Below are 22370 nucleotides of genomic sequence, written 5' to 3'. Positions count from 1 at the left end.
AATTATCCTTAATGAAAAAAAAAAAGAAGAAAAAGGCTAAATGTTAATTTTCTTGAATGATAATAATAAAAATTAATTTTGTTTTAGCAATACCTGTAGGTGAAGAAAAATGAATAATCCCAATATACAGTGAGGATGAAGAATATAATAATTTAAATTGTTAATAGAAAGTAATGTGGGAATGGGTAATTTTACCTTTCAAATTCATTGGTTCATAGAATTTCGTGTCTCCAAAATATAAAGACTTATAATTTGAGAGCCTATCAAAAGATCTCAATATACTATTGTTAAAGAGATTGTGACTCGAATGAAACACTTTTAATTTCATCAACCTTATTTCTATTTCATCATCTGTAATCATCATTTATCTTTGGTTTAAAAACTATATTGGCCTGACAATACAAAAAGAAAATAAATAATAGATAAATACCTTGGGATGGAACAAAATCATTCATTTTGTTAAACCCATGTATAGCTTAAAGCATTTATGTCTCAAGAACCAACAAGGAAGAGTGGCAAATACAATTTATTAGTAATAAATCATATGAATCACATGGAATGTTTTGAGCATTTTTAACTTTTAATAGAGGAAAAACAAGGGCTTAAAAGAATTAGCATAAAAGGAAGTAGAAATACCTTTAATGTGTATAGCTCCTTCCAATCTATTAGATTTGATATTCAAAAACTTCAAATTTGAGAGTAAAGCAAGGAATGAGAGTATGGTGTTGTTGAAGAAATTTACACTTAAATCAAGCACCTCAAGCTTCATAGCCCGCAATTCTCCTTTTTTCTATAAAGAATAAGATGATTATGTTAAAATAATTGTAACTTAAATCAAACATTTCTAATTTATCTAATTTTGTTGACAGTTTCTCAAAACCTACCAAGATTAAAAATACAACAGTTAGTGAAAATATATAAGAGAAAAAAAACACCTAACTTGTTGGACATGGGACATGTTATGAAAATATCTTTAGATACCCATAAGTCCATCAAAGTTTTGAAATACATTTCCAAAGATTAAATGAGTGCATTTTGCAAAACGGTCCCAAAAGGACCTGTGGGAGCTCAAAGGAAACAAATTTGATTTGTACTCTCACCGCATCAATTATGCTTCACTGGTTGTGACATTAAATAAGTTAATAATTAAAATAAATTGATGGTTGTAATTAGAGAAGAAGACAAAAGTGAAAATACCTTGACTGTTAACACACCCAGCTATTGAATTTCCACTCTTTAATTCTTGAAAAAGGAAGAAACAAAGAAACATTGAGATACCATTGCTCCCTCTTTCCCCAATAATACTCTACACCGTTCCCCACATGATAAGTATAAAAGAAGTCATGTTGGTGTTCAATGGCTGTAAGGTTAAGGAAAAGTCGAATGATTCGACCAGTGAAAATATTACACTCAACCCTTTTCCATTTACAACAATCTCCCTCCACCCATTCATCTAAACCATGGTTGTGATAATTGAAGGAATGTTTAAGTTGCAAGAGAGCAGTTTTTTCGTGGCCCAAGCAGCCATCACAATGACACCACCCCCCTAAGAGGAAAATTGCCATAACCCCCCTCAACACTTTCCTCTCCATGGATCTCAATTTAATCCCAACACTCAGATCACTTGATATGATTTCACAGCGCTGCACCCTTGGGCTTTATATACTACTAGTAAAGGTAAAGGAGGCAACCCTTTCTCCATTAAGTTCATTAAATAGGTCCCACTCCCTAGAAAATTTAACAATGGCCAACAGTGATGTAGCACTTTCTCCATTACATAGGTCCCACCCACCAGAAGATTTTCTTTGTGGAAAATTTAACAGATTTTATTTCATTCTTTCATTTTCATTTAAGTTGAATTAAATGTTTATATTCAGCTAGAACAATTTTCTATTCACATATCACTAGTAAGAGTATACCCTTACACACAATTTCTGCAACTTGATCTCATGACATGGGTATGGCTTATCCTTTGACCAATAAGTCAAACTCTAAAGTTGAAATTTGATGTTATTTTGAAGAATATATTTACTAATTAATCTGTATACATATATTTAAAATAATTCATTCGTATATTTATTTTCAAATTTAATTTTTTTAGTCAAAGTCCGTTTGAAATATATGGGCCTGGAAGACCAAAAAATAAAGAAGTCCAAAAGTAATCCAACAAGCAAACAAAAGTAAAGTTCTAACAGCATAGTAACGAAAACAAAATAAAATAGAAACACAACCCTCTCCAGAACCTTCTTCCAGTCCCTTCGCGTACCTGAAACACCAAACGGCCATAACCCCCAAAATTATGGTGAAAGATCGGCCAGACAAGGAGGCGAGTTGAGATTTACAGGAAGATTTTGAAATTTCGCAACTCAAAAATCAACATCATAGTAGAGGAGGCTAGGGTGGATGACTGAATCGTCGATCTGAGTCTACCACTTCCAAAACTTTTGTTGAAGCATCTTCAACCCAGAATGAGTCCACTTGCGTTCGCAAACCTTCGACAGCCACTGCATGCGTTGCAGCGTTCCCTTCTCATGCAACAAATTGAAATTAACAAGAAATAAAGTTCCTTGCAAGAACCTTCGCATCCCAGGTGAGTGGTCTAGATTCCGAGTAATCTTCACTCATTTGTTGAATATTCTGGATAACCAGCTTCGAATCACTTTCCAGAATGGCATTTATGAAGCCCATATCTAATGCAAATTGGAGCCCGTGAAGAACTGCTGTCACTTTGACTATCACCATTGATCTGACCAGGTTATGTACTTTGATCCCCGAACCCAAGAGTGAAGCTAAAATAATTTTTTAGGGGAGATGAAAGTACAATTTTATATTTACTAATTTAAATTTATAAAAAAATTAAATGGCCTGAATAATAATTTTTTATTTTATGGCCCCTAGCTTCGCCTCGAACCATTATGAGACATTCTGCATTTCTAATGATAAAGTGCGATATTAAAACTTCTCTCCCACCCATTAAAAGTAGTTTCGAGCTCCAACTAGAAACCCTTTTAATTAGCTTCTCTTTAATCTCCTTAAATACTCTTTTCTTATTTCGCCCCACCATTGGAGGGAGATCAAGATATTTTTTCGGATTAATACTCGAATTCACTCCCAAAAGTCGACACACCTCCTCTCTATTATTTTGATGAACATTTAAGCTGAAAAATACCCCAGATTTATCAAAGTTTACCACTTGGCCCGAACTTTGAGCCTAAATCTCCAGCTTTTCTTTAAGAACCCTAGCCACATCAACTGTTGCATCACCAAATATTAGACTATCATTTGCGAAAAATAAGTGAATGACAAGAGGGGCATGCCTATTTATTCGAAAACCTTTGAGATCACCCCCTTATATCTGTCATTTGAATGAGAGCAGATAAACCTTTATCGCAAATAAGAAAAAGATTGGGACTTAGTGGGCCCCATTGATGCAGACCCCTCGATGGAAAGAATGAATTACCCACCTCCCCATTCAAGACCACTGAGTAAGAGATCGAAGGTACACATCGCACAACTTTGCAAATCCACTGATCCAAAAAACCAATCTTTCTAAGCATAATTTCTAAGCATGAAAGATAGAAAGTGTATGTCTTGGGCCTCTATCTTTCGACCAACACGTTGATGAGTGTAGGATCGAGTTTACAACTCCTAAGCATACAAGACGGATGCAAGAATCTCGCGTCTTGCATGTAACGATGAATTTTAGTATTTGAGCTCTTTAATAGGTTATGTATGAACTCTTCCAAAACACGATCATCCGCCTATTTATGTCGAAAAAAATTAACTTAAAATATTTTCAAAAATAGAACACTTTAAATTTTATTCAATTGAAAATAACGAAATTTAAATTTTTGTCTTACCATTATCGCTTGAGTAGCAGAAATGTGTTTGTCGTCGAAACCAATCAAAGAGGATGTCATTTGTGAAAATTTAATCGAAATGAATAATATACGAAATAATTAAATAAAAATATAATATTTTTAAACAAGCGTATCAGAAAATTTAGAACAAAACTTTAGAAAATTGAAAGAATTAAGAGAGTTAAGAATTTAGAAAGAATTGAGAGAATTTGATTTAAGTGAAAAGAATAAAAAATGACCTAGTATATATAGGAAGAAAATTACCATTGGGCCCTTCAAAAATTTTATCGTTACAAACGTTAAAAAAATGACCGTTGGTTGAAAGCATGTCCAGCTGGGCTCGCTTTCACACACTCTCTCCAAAAACGATATATTTCCTTAAATTTAAAAAAAAATGCCTAAAAGGCTAAATAAAAAAATTGGGATATATGCCTTATTTAGCCTACATAAAAAGCCCTAAAAATTAGGAATTTTTTTTTAATATTAACTAAGTAAAAAACAAACAAATATATAATAATTACAAATAAAAATTAGAAAACATCACATATTTTTTGCCATACCATTTTAGTATATAATAATTTTCTTTATACTAGTTAAGTAAATAACAAACAAATAAATTATATTAAAAAAACGCAACATGGAGCATTGGCAATGAAATCAGTAGTAAAGGAGTATGAAAATCTATCAGGTCAATTAGTGAATTTTGACAAATCATTAATCTATCAGGTCAGGCATCAAGTTGGAAAAGTATTGGGAGTTCGAACGTTAAACAACCCTGAGAAATATCTCGGGTTACCAGCAATGGTTGGAAGGAGAAATAAGAGTGCTTTTGTGGACATCAAAGAAAAAATTATAAAAAGAATGAAAAGTTGGAGTGTGCACAACCTATCGGTAGGTGAAAAGGAAGCTTTTATTAAAGTCATTTTACAAGCCATTCCAATTTATTCAATGCAATTTTTAAGTTACTCGTGTCATTATGTTGAGAGTTAGAGAGTTTGATGTGCAAGTTCTGGTGGCGCAATTTAAAGATGAACAAAGGCATACATTGGTGAAATTGGAGCTCTATGTGCATCCCAAAAGTGCAATGGGGAATGGGATTTAGGGATTTATCATAGTTTAATTTAGCTTTGTTGGTAAAACAAGGATGAAATCTAATTGCCAATCCTAGCAGTTTATTTGTGCGTGTTATGAAAGCAAAATACTATCCTCGAGGAGAATTTATGAATGCAGGTTTAGGGTCTTACCCTTCTTTTACCTGGCATAGTATTTGGGGTGCCCGTAGTCTTTTAAAAAAAAGTCACAGGATGGAGAATCGACAATGGTAAATCGGTGAATATATGGAATGACGCATGGCTGCCAAGACCTGGAGATGGAAAAGTTGAATTTTAGAATATTGATATAAACTATTCATCAGTAGCAGATTTAATTGATGGTGAAACTTTTACCTGGAAAGAGGTTGTTAGAGAAAGGCTATTTAGTGAGGAGCAAGCTGAGAGGATAATAGCCATTCCACTACAGAATGCTACGCAAACTGATGAAGAAGCGTGGAGGGGAGATAATTTGGGAGAATATATAGTAAAAGGAGGATGCAAGTGGATTGTTACACATGAACAAAACCCGCTGGGATACAACAATATAGACCAGAATGACGATGCAAAATAATTTTATACAACGATATGGAATCTTAAAATCCCCAGCCAGATTCGAATTAATTTTTGGAAAATTACAAACAATTATTTGCCTACGCTAATGAAAATAAAATGCAAAAGACTTCGAGAGGATGCTCTCTGTCCAGTTTGCAAGGAGGATGACACAACAATCTCCCACCTCTTCTGAGACTGTGCGTTCACAAAACAGGTGCTGAATGAGATTGGAGTGATGCCCTTAAACATAAACACAAGTCAGGAGTGGAAACAATGGTTAATATAGATAGAATTAATAATATACAATTATGCACAAACTTAGTTATTTCAATCTGGGCTATATGGTATGTCATAACATTGCCTACATAAGAGTACGGGGGTTTAGTAAACAAAGCTAGACACAAATGGCCCAACTTAATGTAGAGTCGCCATTGACCAATTAGGACTAGGTTGGTTAGCCACATATCGTCTAAAAGTCTAGAATTAATATTAAGGAAAAATCCTAAGAGTCTAGACTCGATCTCATCACCAAATTTCAGGTTCGAGAGTACGATTACGTGTGGGAAAGGTTATAGTGTGACACCCCAAACTCGACAGGGATGGATTGACCCGAATCCGAAGCGTTACATTAACCACCTAAGTGACTCTCTAGCTAACGACCACTCAAGACACACCTTGACCTTATAACACCTTAATCTTATATAGATATTAATTAATTATTAACGCGGAAGCAAATTATGAGCCAATTTTAAACTTTCTAGGTAATTTAAACTAAGGGCATTTTTGTTATTTTACCACCTATGGTAAAACTAACTCGATTTTAGATCTAAATGTTTACGGACCTTCTTTTAGTCAAAATTATGCAAGCCTAAAATTTTCAACTTAAATTAAGTTCGTTTGCTATGTCTAATTCAAGTTTTACCATTAGGGACTAAATTGTAACAAATGCAAACTATCAATACCTATTTTGAATTACAAATTAAGTGTGTTTCTATCTAATTTTACCCATTATGAGACTAATCCTAAAATTTTACCAAGTTTCCTTATCATCTAGGGCTCTAATTAGACTAATCCATTTCAGGACTAAATTGTAACTTAAACAAATTAGAATACTAATTTAAAAATATAAAAATTTAAACCCCCGAAAACTCACACGGCCCTGTCCCCCGGGCCATGTGTCATTAAATGATCTGTTTGCGTCATGAAAAACTTTTAGGTAAATTGCACACACACCCGTGTAGAAATCTCATATGTCCATGTGTGATAGTTCTAGTTTCCACACGCCAGTGTCACTTACCCACATGCCCGTGTGTGGATAGGCACACATTCGTGTGAAAATCACTGCACTTATTTTTACGAAAAACTCATTTTAAAACTCGATTTTACATATTTTAATGACCAGTTAAATCCGATTTAACTACGATTAATTAACATACATTTACATACACCTTCAATTGAATTTGTTCATATCAATTAAGCATCAAATAATTAGAATTAGGCAATTAATTTCGTGCACATCAAACACTGAATAAATCAAACAAGTGGCGTACTTAGTGGCTAGTAAACCACTCCATGGAAGTTTCATTTAAACAATCGTTAGTAAAAATTTCATGCTTCACACACCGTGTTATCAAGCAACAATACACCGTAAATCATTCAATAATTAAACTCAAACGTGCCTCAAAATTATTATAAAACCATCCAAAATAAATGTCCAAAGTCCAATTACAACGAAAATCAAACTAATTCTTAGGAGTTCCATAATGCCCAATTGCAGTCTTTAAAATGTGTATTAAAGTCTCTACCAAGCCTATATCTCTTGGAACTTTTTTGCTCGGCTCCTCAGCTCCTCAAGCCCGACAATTATCTGCACGAATTGTGAGGGTGTGAGCTTAAAAAGCTTAGTGAACGTTAATAAAATGACGAGTAAATTAGCACCCAAATCATGTTTATATCGAAACCGATCAAATACAAATTTTCAGTCACAATATCAATCCATAATAGTTCAATATCATATGCTCGACCATGTATCAAAATCATAATTAATCATGGCGTATAATCATCAATTTAGCATATAACATTTCATACATTTATGTTGGTATATACAATCATGGCTTAATCGGGTGATCATACATCGGATAAACGAATCTCTTTACTCCCAATCAAAATCAGAATTAGTCCCGAATTGAGCAGGCCGAGGCCATACGCTCTCTTATATCGCCTCAAATCAGTCCCGTTGAGTGGAGACACAAGCTCAACACTCCTTTATCTACTCCAAATCAATCCACCTAGAGCCCTATTTCTCACAAATAACATATCAATATGGTGAGTATTCACAAATCCTATGGCATGCCAACTATATCCAATGGATCCACCATGCTATAATGCCAATATAATCAATCAATCATAACATAATTTCAATCAATAATTTGCTCAATTTAAAGTGCCAAAATGCATATGTGAATCATGTAACATAGCCATTTGAACATCAAATTAAATATACCATACCAATTACCTAATATCAATTTTTATTTATCAATTGAAATATCAATATACCGTGAACCAAAAACTCCAGCATACTTGCTTAGTTCACCATTATAATCAATCAAATCAAGCACATAAAATCACTAGATGCTCACTTACCAACACTTAACAAAAATTTCATTACTTAAACATATATCAATAATCTTGCAAAATTAACCAACCAAAACTTAATTAAATATTTGCAACCAGTAATTAATCATCCAATTAAGCATAAGTGAGGGTCAATTTACCAAATCACCCTTTAATAACACTCACCAGACAAATAACTCAACCACAACCAAGTGATCAACCAAGCAAATCCAAGTTTCAATTTCGATTGGCTTGATCTTCTTTAAGATTCAGAGCTTCAACAGAGATAAAATAGATATTACTACCTTTCAAAAGATATAATAAACATAAAATTTCATCAACTAGGCTACACGAAATTCTCACTCAAAGTTATCTTACCGGATTTGTATCATCAAGTCGAAAACTCAATTCCTCACAAAATTGATCACTCCAACCTTTTTAATCACTTCCAAACATCAATACTAGACCAAATAAACATATACTAAGCATCAATTTCACATTTAAATCAATTTCACAAAAATCCGGAAAATCAATTCATGAAGACGATGAAATTCAAATTTCTTCAAATTACCTCACAAATCATGTTTAATCTTGATATATAAGACCAAAAACCTTTTAATAGATCCATTTTGAGTTGAAACATCCATTGATTTGTGGATTTCCTCTCAAAATTCAAGATCCTCCATTAAAACACCTTAAGCTTTTCAAGAAGATGACATTAATAAAAAAATCAAGTAATTATCACTCAAATCATGTAAATATGCTTCTAATCATCATAAAAATAAGTTTAGAAATAATAATTACATTTGATTCATTCTAAATCATTTGACTGAAAATCTTGACTCAAGAATCTTGAGAAATTTTAGAATATTTTTGGCTACATTTGAGAATAATTTTGGGTGAATTGAGAGAGTATTTTAAGAAGAAAATTTTTTGAATCTATTCTCTAATGATAGATCTTTAAAACCATGCAAAGAAAATAAATTTTATAGCTCTCTAATCTGATGTAAATGGTGTGAAAAGTAGGCTAGATGCATTGTTTTTAAAATTGAAACAACCCAACAGAAATTAAAAATTGAGGAATTTGCCTAATGGCCACTCCCACATTTTAAGGTTTATTTGTCATATAAATACTGTAAATTTTCTCTTGTTTTACAATTAAATCTAATTTAATTAGTATTTAAATTTAACTCAAATTAACCCCCAATAAAAATTATTTTAAAATTCTTTTTCGACCCAAATTAATTATTTTCACTAATAATTATTTTAATTACTTTAAAATTAATTTTTTAAAAATATTTTTATTTTTTTATATTATTATTTAATCGATTTTAGATGAAATTGATCTCCTAGGTTAGATTAAAAATTACTATTAACCCGATAAATTCCTAAATTCATGCCCGAAACCCGAAAAATATACCTAAAACTACTAGACCCGATTTAGGGATATTACATATAGCACCCCTACAACACCTATTCGGGGATAGTCCTACGGGGTCTTAGGAGCTAGGTTTTTTTTATTTAAACATGTTAATGTCTTAATTTAGGCTAAAATCTTATGGAAATCTTAAATAAAAACTCTAAAGAAAATGCCTTTGGTTTACTTGTAACTCGGTTAAGATGTGTTCACCAAACGTATCTAATTTGAAACTTAAATTAGAGATTTTTACTTTTAACGAGAACCCTAAATGATACCTAAATAATTGTAGTAAAATACCTTCAATTCCTAAAATTAATTCTATTTTAGAATTCTAAAAAAAAACCTAGAAATTACCAATGAATTAAGAGAAATATTAAAATCCATCTACAACTTATTTGATCTTTTACTATTATTTTTTTAAAAATATTTAATTAATAACATTGAACCTATTAAGATCTTACATAAGTATCCTATGTCGGGTTTATGATTTATCTTACTTTAAAATTTTTGATCTAATATTTAAATTCGTCAAAATCCTAAAATAATATATCTTAAATAACATTTATTAGTTTTATTAAAAATTTTCTAAAATAAAATACTTAGAAAGACCTACTCATGATTTACAATTCACCTACAAAAATCTTCAGTTTTAATTTTGAACAAAGTTCTAAAAGAATATTTACACATTAATTTAAGATTCTAAAGAGGAATCCTATACGATATTTAAAATTAGTTTAAAACCCTAAAAAAAATCCTACATATTATTTACAATTTTCTAGGGTAAATGGTAGATAAGATCTTAAAGACTAACATAAATTCAAATGTAAAAACCTTATGATTTCATTAAAATGTAACATCTACTTAACTAACTTCATGTCAACCTTTATAAGATGGAAAAATGACCTAAAGTTTCCTATTTTAAAACGAATAGTAATGAAATAGGAAAATTAATTAAATTTGCTAAAATTAATGAAAAGTTAAAACTCTTTAAAAAAGGGAAATAATAAAAAATGTGGAAGACAGAGGACTGATGTAGCAATTAATTTGCTTTTAATTTTAAAATTTCAGATTAAATCAAAGGTTTGAATAAACAAAAAGGTTATGGGTGTAAATAGGCCAGAGAATGCACTGCAAAAAATAAGGTATTTTTTTTGTAAATTTAAAAAGTAAGGGGTTGAGAATAAATTATCCTTTTTGGCACCTATAAATAGGAGAAATCTACTCATTCTTTCATTTTTAACCTCATTTAAAAAAAACTCTTCCTCCTCTTCATCTTTCTATGTTGGTCATGGCTCCACCATTGGAGAGCCCAACGACTCTCTGGCCTCCGGTGGTGGAGCCACCATATACGGTGGCCGTTTTTTTATTACAAAATCAAAGTTTTTTTTAAAAAAATCACTACTTTTCTTAAAAATCAAAGTTTTATTTTGAAATAGTTGAAAAAGATCAAAACTTTGTTTTAAAAATTTTAAACTTTTCCTTTAAAATGACTAAAAAATAAATTTTTATTTTAAAAATTTAAACTTTCTCTTTTTCTTTTTAATTTTAATTTTAAAATCACTATTTTTCTTAAAAACCAAAGCTTTATTTCGAAATAGTTGAAAAAAAAATCAAAACTTTGTTTTAAAAATTTAAGCTTTTCCTTTATCATATTTTTATTTTAAAAATCTAAACTCTATTTTTTAAAAAAAAAGTCAAAACTTTTCCTATGATCAAGCTTTTTTTTTAATTTAAAAAACCTTTATTTTTTAAAAAGGAAAAGGGAAAAAGACGGGATTTTTGGAGCTGTTATGGGCGGAGGATTGACGGTCCAGTGACAACCCCTTCATTGGAGCCTAAAACCTAATCCATCATGACATGTCTATGGCAAAAAGAAAATAAAAGAAAATGAAAATGAAATAGCATGATTGAAAACATAATATGAAAAGCCGCCTCCTTTTTTTTTCTTTCATTTCATGTATATATATATTTTCATGTATATATATATTGTTTTTCAATCTTGTTTACTCGTAAAAAAAGATGCGAATGATATTTAATAATAATAGTAGTAGTAATGACCAAAATTAGATGGGCTTCAAACTGGCTGAAGAAAGAACAAAAATTTAAAGGAAACAAATGGGCCTCCAATTAGGCTCGGACAAAAATAGGTGTCTATAGCTACCCCCTTTGTTCGTGGCTTGCATAGCAAGGAATGTACAAAGACATAGACACCTAACCACTATCAAATCCCATTCAACATTGCAGTATAAGGAATAACAGATTTTACAATTACCAAAATCGAAACAAATCAACACATGTTATGTTATCCATAACTAGAAAAATAGATACCAAACCATCAAAGCATGAAGAGTTGAACAAGATAAATTCAGACCTCACAACCAAATCTTTGAAATGGGAATGCAAAAGAAATGTAAATAGATCTCACACCTATGCCTTCATATACAATGCAATGAAAAGTAGATGGACCTTCACACCTGGGCCTCTAAATGCAATGAAAAGTAAATGGACCTTCACACTTAGGCCTCTAAATGCAATGAATGCTTTTCTTTCTTCATTTCTTGATTTTTTTTTAAATAAAATGTCATGTTTCTGAGAATCATGTTTTTAGGTTGAAAAGATCAAATCCTTATCCACACACAATAGATCATGAAAATTAAATTTCATGGGATATCACCTTAACAAATTTCAAAATAATTTTATGACCTGTAATTTAAATTCTTAGATGATAATTCACTTAACAAACTTGGTATTATGGATTTCATAAATCCACCATTGTAACATAAATTTCTTGCATTGAGAGTCAAGTCGTTAATTCTTGTGAAGCCAAATTTCCTTTTCTTGACTTTGGACTATTTCGACTGTGAACCCTATACCATGCTCTTTTGCAAAATTGCGTTTTTAAAGTAGATATTCTTCATTGTATCTCCTTTCTCTTTCTCTTTCTATTTTTTTCTCTCTTTTTTTGGTTTTTTTTATTTTGTTGTTTTTTTTATTTAGGCAAAATATTCTTTCTATAGACTCTTACATTTTCCAAGAAAATTAATTCCCTTATTTAAACTGGTCATGAGTAATCAAAGATGGACTTGTTTCAAGGTTATAGTGTCAGCTCAATTTTGGGTGCCAAAGAAATGGCTAAAATAGGCTCAAATAGATGACTTCAGGGCTCGTATCGAATGATCAATTTCATCTAAAAATCTTTATTATCCTCCAGGGCATCTCATATCTTTTTTTTTAGAAATCTCTCTAGACTGCTCATTTCTGAGTTTTCATCCTAGATTTCATCTTCTTTTTATGCTCTTGAAGACGTCACAATTTCTCAAGGATTAACTTCTTGATTTGAACAAATATATTCGGTCAAAATGGTCTTTTAAGGGTTGTAACATGGTCTAAGGGTTAAGGGTCAATCAGAGAAAGGTTTTCCAGGCTAAAATATATATTATGTGAAATATATAAAGACCATGATGAGTTATTTTAAATTTTTTATTGCTCCTTCCATCTCCCAATCATTTTTTTTCATTCTTACTCCTTCCTATTTTTTTTTGTTTCTTATTCACCTTCCCTATTTCTTTTTTTTTTTTGGAAATGAGATTAAGAATTTAGAATTTTGCTTTCATTCTTCATGATCTTTCTTGTTAATCTATAATGTTCAATGGATGACTTTAATTAGGGTTCATAAAGAAAATACATAAGGCTCAAAATGGTGTAGCGAGGGATATGATTTTCTCCAAGTGATGGGAAGAACAAAAGGATGTCATTTATCATTTCAAAATATGTTTAATCTCATCACAAAAGTCCTTGGGAATATGCCCATCTTTTCAATTTGAATTACGCATAATCTCATGTTTGCCTCACAATGTTGTAAAATCATCGATCCATACTCAAAACCTCACAATTTGTCTTCCAACGTGGAGGGTAATCCCTCAGTAAGGGTCGATTTTGAACAAACAAGATGGCCCAAAGAGGTTAACAGAGGATGAAATTTTTTTCAAGTGAACGATATTTCAAAAATGCCATTTGTCACTTTGAATATGACCAACTTATTAGTAATTAACCTTAAGGAGAATAAGATTCTAAAGAAAAATAGAAAAAGGCAATATTACTTAATGTGAATAACTCTTTAAGAACAATCAACCTTAGTTTTTAAGCAAAGCATTTTTTCATTGCATCAAAATTTACAAGGTTCGACATCTTGTCTCTGTCCATTTCAACAAGAATTAATGATCCACCAGAGAATGCTTTCTTCACCACATACGGTTCCTTCCATTTTGGTGTCCATTTTCCTCAATGATCATGAACATATTGCATAATCTTCTTCAATACCAGAACCCCTTCTCTGAACTGCCTTGGTCGCACTTTCTTGTTATGGGCCCTCATCATTCTTTGCCGATACAATTAGTCATGACATAAAGCTTCTAATCTATTTTCCTCAATTAAATTCAACTGTTCATATCTCTCTTCCACCCATTCAGCCTCCTCTAGTCGCACCTCCTTCAACACTCGTAAAGATAGGATTTGCACCTCGATAGGTAAAACGACCTCCATGCCATACACTAATGAAAATGAAATAGCTCTAGTCGAAGTCCTCATTGATGTGCAGTATGCGTGGAGAGCAAAAGAGAGTTTCTCATGCCAATCCCTATACGTTTCTGTTGTCTTGGAAATGATCTTGATATTCTTGTTTGCGGCCTCGACTGCCCCATTCATTTTTGGACGCTATGGCTCAGAATTGTGATGCTTGATCTTAAATTCTGTGCAGACCTCTTCTATTAAGGCGTTGTTCAAGTTCTTGGCATTGTCTGACATAATTCTTTCTGGTAAAACATATCGATAAATAACCTCTTTTTTCATAAATTTGCAGATCACTGATCGAGTTACATTGGCATATGAAGCGACTTTGACCCACTTGGTGAGATAATCAATCACTACAAAGATGAAGCGATACCCGTTTGATGGTTTCGGTGTGATAGGACCAATAACATCCATGCCTCACATTGAGAACGGCCGAGGAGGTGCTAAGACATGAAGATTAGTAGGAGGAGCATTAATATTATCTACATAAATCTGGCATTTATGACATTTTTTTAGCATAATTTAAACAATTTCGTTCCAACAAAACCAAAAATATCCAACCATCATGATTTGCCTTACCATCTTATGTCCATTACTATGTGCTCCACATTCTTCATCATGGATTTCCTTCATTATCTGATTCGTCTTTTTTGTGTTGATACATCTCAACAGAGTTTTGTCACGTCCTCTTTTGTACAAAAAATCACCGTCCAAGAATAAACTCATAGTCAGTCTCCTAATTATCCGTTTATCATTTTCTAAAGTAGAATCCGAGTATTGCTAGTATTACAAATATCGCTTAATGTCAACATACCATGGTTTTCCATCCATTCTCGATTCTACTCTCGTGCAGTGGGCCAACGAGTTTTCGACCTTTAGTTGTATAGGTTGCATTTCTATTTCGGATCCTACTTTGAACATGGCGGCTAGAGTAGCTAATGCATATGCTAACTAGGTTTCTTCTCTTCGCAAATGACAAAATTAGACATCATTAAACTCTTAGATCAGTCCATCCACATATGTTTGATAGTGAATCAATTTGGAATCCCTTATTTCCCGTTCTCTTCTTAATTGGTAAACAACTAACGTTGAGTCACCAAAAAACTTTTAAAACCTTAATTTTTTTCTCAATGGTGATCTGAAATGCCAATATGCATGCCTCGTATTCAGCTATATTGTTTGTACAGGTGAACATTAGTTTAGCTGTAGAGGGAAAATATTGGCCACTTGGGGAAATTAGTACTACCCAAATCCCACGCCCAATCATGTTGGATGCACTATCGAAATACACCCTCCAAATTTCTTTTTCGTGCTTCAAAATTGACATGACCTTTTCGTCTGAAAAATCAAAACTCATAGGCTCGCATTCCTCTTTCAAGCGATCCACTAGAAAATTTTCTATTATGTTTCCTTTTATAGCCTTTTAGGACACGTAGACGATGTCATACTCAGACAATACCACTTGCCAACGAGTAACCCTTCCTGACAATGATGGTTTCTCGAAAATGTACTTCAAATGGTCTAACTTTGTGATGAAGAAGGTGGTGTGATACAACATGTATTGCTTTAGTTGACGCGCGGTCCATGCTAAAGTGCAACACATCTTTTCTAGATTGGAATACTTGGCTTCAAATTCCATGAACTTCTTTCTCATATAATAGATTGCATGCTCTTTCTTATTTGAACCATCTTGTTGCCCCAGAACACAACCTATAGAATTATCCAGCACTATTAAATATAAAACCAAACGTTTTCCTAGCACCGGGGGAATCAAAATTGATGGCTTAGCCAAATACTCTTTTACTTTCTTGAACGCTTTTGGACAATCTTTAGTCCATTCACCATCATTATCTATCAATTTTGAAGATGGGATCACATTTATCCGTCAATTTTGAGATGAAATGAGACACGTAATTTAACTGTCCCAAAAAATCTCTTACCTTTTTTTGAGTTTTAGGGGGTGTCAAATCTTGAATTGCTTGAACTTTGTCTGGATCTATTTCAATTCCCCGTTCACTCAGTACGAAACCCAATAGCCTCCCTGACTTTACCTCGAAAGTACATTTTGCTAGATTCAAACTCAACTTGTATTTTCTCAATCTTTCAAATAGTTTGTGGAGGTGTTCCACATGACTTTCCTCCTTAGCAGACTTTGCTATCATATCGTCAACATAAACATCAATTTCTTTATGCATCATGTCATGAAACAGTGTCACCATTGCTCATTGATACATGACCCCAGTAATTTTAGACCAAATGGCATGACCCCATAAAAAAAGTTTCACAGGTCGTGATGAATATGGTCTTTTTCATGTCCTCTCACTACACCAAAATAGGCTTTTAGCGGCGCTTTTTTAGGCCTTTAACGGCGCTTTTTAGCGCCACTAAAAGTGAAAGCGCCGCAAAAAATGCCGCTATTGAACACGTCGCTAACTTTTGCGGCGCTTCTCCCACAAACGCCGCTAAAGACCATGTTCTTTAGCGGCGCTTTTCCCACAATCGCCGCTAAAGACCATGTTCTTTAGCGGCACTTTCCCACAAATGCCGCTAAAGACCATGATCTTTAGCGACGCTTTTTATCTCAAACGCCGCTATAGAACAAACCTTTAGCGACGCTTCTCGCAAAAACGCCGCTAAAAATATATCATGCAAAAAAATTATTTTAATTAAATAATATTTATTTTTATGATAAATATTATATTATGTTTTATTTTTTTAATTTGAACTTTAAATATACTTTTAAGGATAAATAAAAAATTTATTTAAATTAAATTTTCTATGAAATGATAAAAGGCAAATAAAGAAAGTTTAAATAATAATAAAAATTAATAAAAGTGAGAAAATATAAATAATTAATAAAAATTAAAAATTGTAAACCTCGAAATTTTAGTAAAATCAACACCAATGCAATTCAAGCCATTGTTGAGTCTAATACAAGTGAAGAAACTAAGATCCTAAGAAGAGAATCCTATTTTACTAACAGCAGTAAAATATCCATACTTTGTCCAGTATTTATATCGAAAAATCAGATCGGAAGAAGCAATCTCTTTGCACACCACTTCAATTCCTAGTAAGGCCTTCGAAAGTAGTTGATGAAAGCCGGCATACACATCCGATCAATCAGCTTTTAGTTTTAGAATTTCCTTGGCGGTCCTTAAATGAAAATAGGGCATAAGACATGTGTTCCTACATAAGCATGGAAAATCCAACTCAGTTCAAAGACAAATAACTAGATATCGTGTTTCAAACGAATGAATGTGCATGTGAGAGTATCTCCAATATGTACTTCTACCTTTTGTTATATATTTAGGCAGATAGACAACAGATTTTACATCTCAACAACTACTGCCCTGAGTACTAGAGTTTAATCACAGAAAAATCAAAATAAAACATGAACTACAAGGATAAAAAATTGTTCCATGGACTTACCTGCTCAAAACAAAGATTTAGTTCATGGCACATGCTTGTTTTAATTTATTTTTAATTTTTTTTAGATTGTCTTAAATTAATAAAATTAATTTGTGATTTTCAAGAAAAAAACATTTTTTAGGATAAGGAAAAAATTATAAATATAAAAATTCTAAAATAATAAAAATAAACAAATTAAGTTCCGAATTTGGAAAGGGAAGACTTTACCTTGGCCTGCAGCTTCTAAGAGAACATTCACAGATTCCTCACCAGTCCACCACCTATCGAAATCAACCACAAGTCGTGCGGTCGCTAAATTTTCTGGCAGTATGGGAAAGAAGGGAAGTTGGTTTTCTGCAATTAAAAAAATTTTCTTTGCAGCTCATAGCAATTTGGTGTGACTTTGTTTTATCGCTAAATTTGCTGCTCATAGCAATTCGATTCATACTTTAAACTTTACTATGTATATTTGTAAAGTTGATAATCACATTCATTCATACTTTGCTGCTCATAGCAAGCACCTGCTACAAGACACTTTAATGAGGAATAAATCAAGGAAAATATAACAAAGGTATCCACTTACGATTCTTCTAAATCAATAACTTTAATAGCAACTTACTTGTTCAGTTCCTTGTCAAACCTGAAAATCAGGAAAGGCATCAGCTATCCATCTCATTTTCATTAATCATGATTCACGATTTAAAAAGCCAAAGCATATGCAACATGATTACAGGTAAGAAATGGGCATATAGATGTGTTGCAGTACAATTAGAAGTAATATTGCTGAGTACAAGGGCTAAATAAATCATTGAACATTCCAATTGGCCAAGTAGATTTTACACCAAAGGAAGGTAAACCATTGCAATCACAATTCACAAGTAAAACATAGACAACAATAAAAAAAATTCCAATTTTTGCTATTAAAATTCCAGACAATTTCTTTACATGATAAACAAGAATGCTAAATCAAAACATAGCATCTATGATAAGTTAAAATGTTAAAAGAATTATTAACACTAGAACAAATAGATATTCAGATGAATCACGTGTTACGAGACCCGATTCCTCACAAAGTTAACATAAGTTTTATCACTTAAAAACGTAGTAAAAAAAACCACCAAGAGAAGCACACACTTGTTGCAGTTCAGCATGTTTCATTAGAAGCATTAAATCCCCATACGAATGAGATGTTTGTACAACATTGAGAGCACTTGCCATAGCTTGACCAGTCTGCCGACAAACATACAACTTAATCAATAATCTAGAAAACCCGACACTACATATTTTAAATCATCTAATAAAATTATTAATTTTTTAGTATTATTAAAGTAGAAACCATTTTAAATGCAGAAGTAAACGGTTTCAACTATAATTCAGACAGAAATTCAAATTTTCAGAGAACACATGAGAAAACAAAAGGACAAAAGAAAAAAATAAAAGAGTCAAAATTCCCAAGAACGAAACTTAAAATCTTCTCTTGAGTACCCTTAAATTCCATTCTTTTATTATTAAAGTTGAATACCCAGTATGAAAAAAAAGAAAATAAAAGAAAATGACAAGCAATAATTTGAGGAATATTTATTTTCATCAGTAAAATTGAACACCCAAAAAAACCAGATTTGTTAATAAACCAAACACACATAAAGAAACAGAACACAACACAGTTCTGGAAATCTAAGAAGTAAGGGAGAATCAACTTTCCTTTAAAAAGAAAACCAACCTTTCCAGCTTAAAACAATACTATTTGTTTTGTCCGTCGGAGGTAATTGATGACATTCTGCAAACCAGAATCACCATGTGAATCTGGAATAGAACTTTCAGCAAGTGCAGAACCACGGTCTTTCTCAGCAAACTGAATATGTATAGCTTCAATCCGGCTGTGTAATATCTTGTTCTGAAGAACATATGACAAAAGATCATATTAATAATCATAGAAAACTGCATTTTTCTACTCTTGCATTAAAATAAAACTACAAAATATATTCTGGTTTGCAAACAAATCAAGACTGCAAAAATAAAATAAAATAAAACATACCCACTATCACCTAGAACAATTACAGAAAATGTAGAAATATAACTTAGATAAAAACCAACCATACTCTCGAGCAGGATAATTTGCAGAAGAGATTTCAGCAGTTCGTTTTAGATTGTCTGAATGGCATATAGCTATAGGCTTGCATTTAATTTGTTTTTTTTTTCTAGTTTTCCACGAAAAAAATGATGGGTTATTTCCAAATTTTTTTCTTTCACTGAAAATAATCTCAAAAAATATATACTGAAAGCAATAGAAATAAAAAGAACACCTATTGAACAGGAGGAAGTGCGGCTCTTCTTAGTTTTTCTCTTGACATTTTCCCTTGATATCCTCTTTCACTTCTTGTTCTTCAATGGAAAGAAAGTACTGATTTTTCTTCTTCTTATTCAGAAGGATCTGATTTCTTTTTCCTTCTACTGATTTCTTATTCAATGGGAAGTTTCAGTCTTCTCTTTCACCTCCTCTTCCTCCGGTTTCTTGCCATCTAGGGTTTCCGTCGCCATAGAAATCACCAGTAAAATTAAAAGGAAACTATACATTCCCTTGAAAGCCTAAAATTAAAAGAAACCTTAACAGATTGAGAGAAAAGGAGTAGCGATGGTGAGTGAATTCAGTGCAGTGAAATGAAAAGGAAAAAGAAGGGTGATTGGCGTAGGTGTATTGACTTGGTGTTGCTGGAAATGGGAAAGTTGGGGGCAATTTTTGAGATAAAAAGGTAAAAAGAATTAAGTACAATCTTTTATTTGGGGGCGCACGGAGATGAGAAGAAGAGGAGTAATGAGCGGGTAACCAAAATAATTTTTTCGGAATTGAGCGGGATTTTAATTAGTTTTTGCGGTGTTTTTCATAAAAACGCCGCTATTTTTTATCTTTTGTACCATTCGATAAAAATAATCTGTGGAATATTTTTTGTGGCGTTTTTAAAAAAACGCCGCTATTGCTAATCTTTTGCGGCGTTTTTTTAAAAACGCCACAAAAAATTATTTCATTTTGAATAAAACGACGTCATTTTGTTCTGTTAAAATTTTTTTATTTTATCAGCTAAAATTATTAGTTAAGTAATTTTATAAAATATTTATTATTATTTATAAATTGATTTTTTATAAAATAAAAAAACTAAGTACTCTCAAAATAAATATTTTATATTTTAATAAGAAAACAAATAATAAAATAACTGTAATTAATTATTAAGTTAGAATTATCCAATGTAAGCAATCACTCTCTCAAATATCAAATTTCTATTAAAGATTGAAACGTTAATCATGATTTTAAATTATTATTTTCCAATCTAATCTCCATTTTATTAGATATATTTTTTTCTAACTAAAATATAATTACTATTATTTTGCTTTTATTTATTTATCAATATAATTACTATTAATACTAACTAAAATATAATTACTATTATTTTACTTTTATTTATTTATTTATCATTATTTTTAAAATCTAATATTTAAATATATAAATTAAAAAACACCAATTAATCCTAAACCCTAAATCGTAAAATAGAAACTCTAAACCCCTAACTCTTATCTCCTAAACCCTAAATCATAAAACAAAAACTCTAAACCCCTAACCCCTAACCCCTATTTTACAATTATATAAGAACTTAATTGATATATAAATTAAAAAATACTAATTAATCTAAACCTTAACCCAACCCCGAATATCTAAACCCTAAATCACTAACTCTTAACCTCTAACATCTAACCCCTAACCCTAACTACTAACCCCTAAACCTTATTTAATGCTAAAATCAACTTTCCAGTTTTGTTATGCTAAATTTTTTTTTATAAATTAATTTTTTATAAAAATAAAAAACCAAGTACTTTCAAAATAAATATTGTATATTTTAATAAGAAAACAAATAATAAAATGGTTGTAATTAATTATTAAGTTAGAATTATCCAAATTAAATAATTAACTATATATCCATATCATTTTTATTTCATTTTTATTTTTGTATTTTTTTCTTATAATTTGGTCCTCTCCAAAATAAATAATTATACTTAAATATCCGTATCAATCTATTACTTTTTTTAACTTATTTATTAATTCTATTTAAACTAATATTTAAATATATCAAATGGTTTAGATTAATTTTTTTTAAATATAAAAGCATTAATTAATTGTATAAAATTTTATCATTTAACAAATTTCAAGTAAACCTTAACCTTAAACCCTAAATTAACCATTCAATACATATAAAGTCTATCTATTATATATCTCTTAAATAATTTAAACTATATACTCATAATTTCAATATATTTGATTTATTATTATCTCTTTTACAATTATATAAGAACATATTTAAAATATAAATTAAAAAATAAATAATCTAAACTCAAAACCTTAACCTGACCCCGAATTCCTAAACCTTAAATCTATAACTCTTAAACCCTAACATCTAATCCCTAAACCCCTGACCCATAAACCTCAAATCCCAACCCTTAAACCATAAACGCTAATCCATAATCCTTAAATCCATACTCCCTAAACCTTAAAATATAAACTCCTAAATCGACCTTAAATCTTAAATTAATCATATACCCTAAACTAAAAACCCTAAACAAATTTATTATTATCTCTTTTACAATTATATAAGAACATATTTAAAATATAAATTAAAAAAATAATTAATCTAAACCCAAAACTCTAACCAGACCCCCAAATCCCTAACTTTTAACCCCTAACACGTCTAACCCCTAAAGCCTTAACCCTCTAACCCCTAAACCTTAAATCCCAACCCTTAAACCATAATCTCTAAACCCATACTCCCTAAACTAAAAACCCTAAATTATAGTGATAATTAATTCAATATT

General features: G+C 31.4%; 2 long non-coding RNA genes across 2 annotated transcripts; one reads left to right on the top strand and one right to left on the bottom strand.

The window, feature by feature from the left end:
* Positions 1-2098: 2098 nt before the first annotated feature.
* Positions 2099-2982, top strand: LOC121218462 (uncharacterized). The gene is made up of 2 exons (XR_005914662.1): positions 2099-2590; positions 2668-2982. It is a non-coding gene; the product is annotated as an uncharacterized lncRNA (long non-coding RNA).
* A 14955-nt stretch (positions 2983-17937) lies between these two features.
* Positions 17938-20235, bottom strand: LOC107901236 (uncharacterized). The gene is made up of 4 exons (XR_001685181.2): positions 19817-20235; positions 19234-19407; positions 18648-18743; positions 17938-18153 (listed from the first exon to the last, which is right to left on the bottom strand). It is a non-coding gene; the product is annotated as an uncharacterized lncRNA (long non-coding RNA).
* Positions 20236-22370: the final 2135 nt, after the last annotated feature.

Source organism: Gossypium hirsutum, chromosome D06 (genome assembly GCF_007990345.1).
Source record: "Gossypium hirsutum isolate 1008001.06 chromosome D06, Gossypium_hirsutum_v2.1, whole genome shotgun sequence".
NCBI lineage: Eukaryota > Viridiplantae > Streptophyta > Magnoliopsida > Malvales > Malvaceae > Gossypium > Gossypium hirsutum.
The sequence above is the reverse complement of the archived record's forward strand: the minus strand, read 5'-3'. Positions and strand labels throughout refer to the sequence as shown.